This window comes from Leiobunum rupestre, chromosome 10, assembly GCF_980474605.1.
Source record: "Leiobunum rupestre chromosome 10, qqLeiRupe1.1.hap1, whole genome shotgun sequence".
NCBI lineage: Eukaryota > Metazoa > Arthropoda > Arachnida > Opiliones > Sclerosomatidae > Leiobunum > Leiobunum rupestre.
Window position 1 is genome coordinate 33,159,294 of NC_143393.1, and position 8,602 is coordinate 33,167,895.

Consider the following 8,602-nt stretch of genomic DNA (forward strand, 5'->3'; position numbering starts at 1 on the left):
GAATTTTAAAAGTAAGATATAAAGCGTTAGTGTTTTCTATACCTCATTTAAATTCGATTAATGAAAACCAGGGCTGGAACGTTTTTGATTTTTTGAATAAAAATCGTATCAATTTATTTAAATCGAATTTTTTTTATTTTTATTTAATTAATGGCTCTTTTCCTGTATAAATAACGGATATTTTACTTTTATCAGTTAGCTAATCTTGAATTAAACGAAATCTTAATTGAATTTAGTGGTTTTTAATATTTTAGTTTGCTCAGATTTTCATTTTATAAGAAATTATTTTTGTAATTTTTTATTATTAAAATACATTGTACGATTTAAATTAATGATTTTTTCCTTAACATCAGTTGTCTGTTTCAGGAAATAATAATAATTAAAAATTTAATCATTATTTAATAATTTTTCATCTTTGTACAGCCAAAGCTACAGTTTTAATTTTAATCTAATTTCATCATGATTTAATCATACGAATAATTATTGGAGTGAACTGCCCCTCGGGGCCGTAATTAAAATTTCTGGGGCCCCAAACAAAATATAAGTAAAGGCCCCATGCGAGCCCCCTTCGAACTATTTTAATTTTTACCCGCGACGGTTCGTTTTCAAGGGAATCACGTGAAGAGGTAGATTAATCCGATTGGAGGCCCCTGGCGGTAACAATTTCAAGGCAGCTTTGTTATAGTCGTTTACATTTCTATTACGTGAATAATATTGAATATTACATCTTTCGCTTTTTCTGTTATGACAGTTTTCAAATAGGAATCTATCGAGCTGGGGGGGGGGGGTGGTGGAGCTTCGGGGCCCCGAACGGCCAGCAGGCCCGCCAGCCACTTAATCCGCCCCTGCTTCAGTAACTACTTTTTCCTTGTTTCCAAACGTCATTAATATTATATTTCAGTCGAGGTAGGAGCGTGTGTTTCACTCCTGACCTTAACTGGAAACTGCAACTTTTTTAGGATTTGACATTGATGGTGACCGATACATCTTTATTTAATAATTAAATTTCGCTTCGTAATAATAGGTTACAAGTATTAACGCTTGTATGAACGTTTTTACCGAGAGGCAAAATACGTTATGAATAAAACAAATCTGATAACTATTATTGTTAGCCTCAAAATTGGAGGGGGGCAATTCTGGGAGGCGACACTAACGTTATTGCCCCCTCCAACTTTTTGGTCAGGTGAAATCTTTCAAAGGCTCAAATTATCATTTTAAAAGCATATAAAGCTTATAGAACCTCAATCTGTGTTTAAATTTCAGTCTTTTCCCGAAAATTTACATGGTCGTAAAAAGCACACATGCATTCGGAGAAGCTACACTCCAATAAAAATTCAAAACCATTCTCCAGAGAGTCCAGACTCCTTTTCGTTTTACTTTGCCCAATCCAACTTCTAGAACGTTCCTACGCCCCTCGCTTTAATTCCAACAAACGTACATTTTTGTTATTTGCTTATTTTGGTTTCAAAAAATAATAAGCGAATAACGCGAGCGATTGATAGTATTTTTAATTTCGGAGGTGGTGTAGCCTTGTAGGGAAAAATGACAAAATTGAAAATCGGGACTATACATGTATAAGCGGATTGGGCCTCTGAAGTGTATGTCGATTGTTCCGTGCAGCTGCGTAGCAACGGCCACTTGGCACTGTGCCGATTCAGTTGATGCTTGTTGTTAGTTGCGTAAACGCACTCTGCGCACTTGAATTTATTTTCTTCTCGGCCACTCATTTTGCTAGAATCATGCTTCAATATTCGCTCATTATTTTGTTAACGGCAACTTTCTTACCACACTAGTTTTAATGTAATATTAATTTTTAATAATATTTTAAAAGTAATATATTAATAATAATTTTTTCCCTACCCCAAGTACAGAAAGCGGCTGGAGTGAGGATGGGAATATTATGTATTCTTGATAAAAAAAGCTTTTTCAGGGAAGTTTATGTCTTCTGCAAGAACTTCTTCATAATGTATTAGGAAACCCCGTCCCCGTGTTTAGGTTTATTTCTATATTACATCTGAATTTGTTATATATATATACATACAAATTATATTACTATTTTTATATTAATAAGAACCTCAAAATTGATAATGTTTCTAATCCTTCAATTTAAACGCAAGACACGTTGATGGACAACCGACAAGCGACAGGACCCACCAAGGCTTAGACTTTTAGCATACCTTTTTATAACTAAGAATGGATGTATCCCAAAATATTTCATTAATTGTCAAGCTTTAGATTATTTAATATAATTATTACTCTGTTTATTCCATTATCTGATTGAATGGTAAATTAATTATTTAATTCTTTGAGCTGGTGGTTTTTCCCCGAATCAGTATTTAATCCATGCCTTGACCAAGAAATACCTCTTCACTGTGGTGCTGAATTGATGTAGCAAAAATTATTTAATTAATTTAATCAATAATCTATTTAACCCATGAAAATTCAGCTCTATCATTAGCCACGGTAATATCGAGTGTTGAATAGCACAAGTCTGCAGAAAAAATCCTGTTTATTAATTGCTCGAACCAATTTATGAATTGAAAATCTAGGGGTCACAAGCCCTTGGTACCTGTTAATTAATTGTGAAATTTCCAAAAAATTAAGTAGATGTCCAGTTCAATATTTAAGAGTTTCAAACCCGAGAGTTCTCTCCCTCAAAGCAAAGCAGAGTTAGCTTCTCCTAGGTAGCTCATATGATCTAGCGTCTGCTACAGACAAATTAAAAAGTCATAAGAACGAATTTTTCAAAAAAAAACTTATCAAAATATAAGAAAACGATGCCAAAATTATATTTAAATGTAAGTATCATTATTGTTAAAGTAAAATTTACGAATAACGATGAAGAAAAACTAATGGCGTCTGCTTTAGCCGCTAGCTATCTAGGTTTCAATGACGAATCAAACGAGGCGTAGCGATCGTTTTCGGTCGCTAATTGTGGTTGCGATTCTTTAAGACTAATAGCCAAAGACTAAAATTAAAATTTATATTTTTTATCTCAATTTTATTTGCATATCTATCACATAAATTAAAATGTGATAATTCCAGTGATAATTGAATGTAAATAGTACCTGAGGTTTTGATAATACCGTATAGGAAAGTAATACCTTTGATACAGGTATGAAAATAAATTTTCTATTTTAAACATAAACATCAAATTAATTGTTTTTCTGTAGTCTATTGCGTACCATTCCATTATCCATACAAAAACATAACCCTGTGCTATTAATCTATCCATAAAACAAAAAAGTAATTTAATACAGGACCTGTAAATAAATAAATTATACAAAAACCAGTTCTACGAACTGAAAAAAAAACAGTGTTTATTCTTGTAAGTGTTACGGCTAAGAAGGGACAGACATTAAAATAAATTTAGAATTCATGTTCTTACGAAACATCATAACAAAAAAATGTACGCAAAGTTTATCCAGAATAAACTCTATAAACGTTAAGAGATTATATGTATACAAAATTAAAGAGTGGAAAAACAATTATGATGTGCGATTCGAAAATCGCTCTTGTCTACGTCACTCCGTAGTCGAAGTCGACCAAACAGAATGGTCTAAAACTAGAAAAGTTTTATTTTTCATAATTTTCGAAGAGTCTCCGTGACAATTTTCTGAATTTCTCACAATGTGAGAATGAAAATTGTTCTCTATGAAATCTCCAACAAGCCAAAGTGTGTTAAGGTGGTTTATTTTCTTTAACGTTAACGACATTTCGTAAGTTTCGGCGGTGAACCTTTTGACCTTCAGTTTAGGTAAACCATTAGTGGGAGGTGTAGTGTATTGAAGCACAGGAATACTTCCAAATTCTCCGATATCACTCGATTTAATGTTGGTTTTAGGTCTTGGAATATTGGAAGCTATCTTTACCGAATTTTCTGGGCTCGCGCAACAAATACCCCCCGTGGAATGGAAGGTGTTGTGACCATCTAGAGTGCGTATGTTATAATCAGCGTTGTCGAACACGAATTGAGCAAATGCTTCACTTTCATAATTATCTCAGAATTCAAAACCGTGGCCGACTCGAATCTAACGGATTCGTTGTAAGAACGGTCTGGGTCCGATGGCCCGAAGACCAACCGATCGAATGGGGGTCCAACGGACCGAAGTCCATCCAATCGAAGGAAAGCACTAACCGACCGAAAATTAAAAAAATTCATTTTTTATTAGTTAATTGCAGAAGGTTTCAACGGACCGAAATATATATTTTTAAAAAGCTGAAAAAAATCACTTTCGTGGACTAAGTACACTTTAAAAAAAAACTATTTTTAAAAAGTATATATTAAGGAGCTCATAATTATCGTTATCTGCAGAATGGATTCGACTCGCGATTATCGGACCCTAACGTCTAAAGGTGGGAAACTTTTAGAGCATGAGAAATATTTGTATGCAAAAGATAAAATGGAGAACAGTATTAAGTATTATCGTTGTCGTAAGTACAAACAAATTAGATGTAAAGGTCGCGCTATAAAAAGGGAAAATATCGTGACAGTGACGTGCGCTCATAACCAAGAAATTGAACGCGCGCGCGTTTGTTTTTCACTCGAAGGCCTTTCCTTTCGAATAGTAATTAAGAATAGTAATTTAATGCAATAATTTTGCTTTGGGCCCATTCGACCGAAATCCAATTCGTTGGAAAACGATTAAACATTGAGTTCCAATCGATCGAAAATACCCCAATTGTGCGGTTTACAGCCCAATTTTGCACCTTTATATTTTTTTTTAGTACATCGAATTAAGGTTTTTTTATAGATATATATATAACTCACGGACGTATCCAACGGTGCCTACGCGCCTTCGGCGCACGTATATAACCTAACCTTTGCGCGCTTACCTAACCTAACCTAACCTAATCCGAACTAATCTAATCTACAACGTTTTTCGCGTACCCTGCTATATCTCGGGGCAGAAGTAAAAAACAAAACAGTAAACTTGAACAGTAAAAAAGTTATTTTAATTTTTATTTATCGATATACAACTTTTCGGTCCGTTGAAACCTTTTCCCTTTTGTTGCTATAAGAAACGTATGTTAAATTTCGGTCGGCTGGTCCTTTTTTTTCGGGTCGTGAGTTTTCGATCCGTTGGACCCCTTCGATCGGTTGGTCTTCGGCCCATCGGACCTACGCCGTAAGAACAACACAATTCCAGTTTAGAGAGAATTTCCAACAAATGTTTAGACCCGTATTTTCGAGTGTAGGGCTAGTGCGCAAAATATTGGTGAAATAAATGACCTTGGTCGTACCAATGACATTATGGAATTCGCTAAGGAAAGGGCTTTAAGTTCTCCATTTAAATTGATCTTATCAGTCCCCAGCAAATTATTTATAAATGATTTAAATGTTACAAGTAAATCTTGTTCACCTCCACTTAGAATATTCTCAGTCGAAGGGTAACAATCGAAGTCACATGCCATTAGTCTAATATCCTCTCTTAATATTTTAGCCGCAGTTTTGACTATCCTCAACCTCTTTTCTTTTTCGTCTAACATTCTTTCTTCGTGCCATTTATTATGGACAATCTTTTCTAGTGATCCCTTGAAACAAAGTATACCGCTTCCTCCTCGGCGTCTTAGCCCAGTTATGACTATGCCATCTTCGGAGTGATCTAAAAGCTAAGATTTCAAATGTTTTTCCGTAATAAAGTCCTCTTCGTCTTCCATACACGTCTTTAATTCGGCATGTATTTCCGAAATAAAAAACTGGCAACGCTCAGAACATATTAAATTTTTACAGACCTTTTTCAGAGCGTCTCCTAGTTTGTCATTTCGAGGTCTACCTTTATCTTTGCTTTTAATTCTTGAGAAGGATGTATGGCAACTTTTGGGGTACCTGGCTTCCGCAGCAGTAGAAGGAAAGTAAGGGTATGGGGTCGATCCCGGGATCGGAATCGGGATCAGGATCGGGATTAGGGATTTTAGGTGTGAAATGGTGGAAAAATCGTCGAAAAGTCAATGTATTTAGAAACATTTTCGCGACGACTTGTTTTTCCACTTATAATAATAATAATAATAATAAATAGCTTTATTAGGATATCCAACTCAGTTTTTTAACTGCTTTCCAGTTGGGTCCACATGAACAACAATACATTTTAAAATATATACAGAGATAATTTTAAATAAACAAGAAAAAAAAATAATTAAACTATTGGAGTGTCGTGGAGTAAATTTAGTATAGAAGTACGAAACTGATTTAAAGTAGCAGAGGTGTCAATAATCACACGAGAAAGATCATTCCACACTTTAATACCGCGGCATCGCACACTAGAATTTCGAAGCGTAGGGGTCAAGAGAGGAACTTGGTAGCCATATTTGGAGACTTTTGTATTGTATTGATGACGGTTAGATATTGGTTGAAAATGGTCACGAAGATATTCAGGAACTAGATTATTTTGTATTTTAAACATAAAAATGTACATGTGAAGTAGATACTCTTGTTTGAGGGTTAGCCAGTTAACTGAATGACGAGCCGCCGTGGCAGAGGAGCGTCTTGATAAACCCAGGATAGTTTTAGCCGCACGGTTTTGTAACACTTGAAGGCGATTTACATTAGCGACAGAGGCTGAATGATATAGTATATCGCCGTAGTAAAATAACGGCTTGACCATCGTTTTAAAAATCAAGTTCAAAAGGGGTACATCCAAGAAGGGCTTCAAGGAACGAATGCACCATAGCCTCCGATTAACTTTGGTTGAAAGATAATCCACATGATTAGACCATGAAAGACCCTCATCCAATTGAATGCCAAGGTATTTCATTTGAGCAACACGGTCGACTTTAGATCGCGGAAGTGAGTGTATATCAACATATATATCTCAGGACCGGCTTGTTTTGCGTTATCTTTATCTCTGCTTACCTTAATCTCGAGTGTTTTAAATAGCAACGTCATTGAAGTGGTACTTGAACCTTGGTCACGGGTAATTAATGAAACAAATCTCATTAAACTTTCGTCATAGAATACTTGACATTCGTTACTAGTGTTTTGTAGAGTTATTTTAAACTCTATTTTAATTAAATTAAGAGCATATATATTGATGTGGTACTTGAAGCAACATCATGGGTAATTGTTGAAACGAATATCTCATTACGCATATCAAACCTATATTGCTCAGGGCCGGCTTGTTCGGCGTTATCTTTATCTCTGCTTATCTTTATGTCGAGTGATTCAATACTTTAAAGAGATAAACTGTTATATAAGACGCGTGTGGCATTGGGTATAAGTGGGGGTTTTTCCGGGAATTTTCCCGCATACGAGTGCGTTTACCGCGGATATTTCCGTATAAGGGCGTTTTCCGCGTAGGTTTTCCGCGAATGAGCACGTTTTTCGACGCACCAGTGCGTTTTCACGTAGTTTTCCGCTTTGGGGATCTTGTTTCTTGGTATGTTGATGAAAACTGAGAAAAATTTGGGATATACTGATAAAATATTACTCTGATTGACGGGAATTCTCGTCACTGCTTATCGAATGTATAACACCTTTTAAGGAAAATAAATTTTTGAGACAAGGCTGCCATCTTTAGAAGCGTTTTACAGTTCATTGAAAAATCTAATTTTTTTTAGATCATCATCTCGTTCGTAATTGCCTTTCTATCTCTTCAATTTTAAAAGTATATCCTAATTATTTCTATATTTTTAACATTAACAAGTCTCCAAATTATACCAACTTTTAACCAATTTTCCCCAATTGTACTAATTTTTAACAGAATTTCCTAAATTATTCTAATTTTTACCATAAGCCAACTTAATTTCAAAACTATTGTCTATTTATGAAAATTGAGTTTTGTACGTATTTTGAATCGTTTCATTTTTATCCCTAAAATGGGTGATTTGTAGGAAATTTATATTATTTTTATTGGCTTTACGATATTTCAAGTTAATTTATAAAATTTATAAATGAGTTTAATTAAATTAATAATTAAGTTTGGTTCTTATATTGAATCGGTATTTATTTATAATAAGTTTTTCACCTAGATAAATTTTTTATCCCCTACACTCTCGATCCCGCTCCCTACTATGCGTGTCCATTTATAAAACCAAAATTGAACCGTCATGAATAATCCATATAAACGTAAAAGACGCGGGCGTCTTGAAGTCCAAGTTTCGTTTCCACTGAAATAGAAACAACAAGAGGAAAGGGTCTTTCTGGTGACCTAACTTTTAACATTGCTGGACGTTTTATATTTATTGTGTTCTGTTACTTATAGTCATATGGATTTCCATTCATTCGAGGAAGTTAGTGAAATAGTGGAAGAGTATAATAGGACGTGGTTAGATATGCAAGAAATAAAAGAGCATTTGGACGAAATGGAAAAGCATTTAAAAAAGTGGGAATTGAAGTTAGAAGAAGCTTGTCAAAGGGAAATTGTACTGAGAAATAAAGTTAAAGATATAAAAACAAATTCAATTGGATTGAAAATATTGCAAGATAGTTGGAAGGAAACAGAGAAGTAAAGGGATAATATTGTATGTCATTGATTGGCTTAAGACCTGTTAAATAAAATATAAAATAAAATATGAAATAAAATAAAATATAAAATAAAATATGAAATAAAATAAAATATGAAATAAAATAAAATATAAAATAAAATAAAATATAAAATAAAAT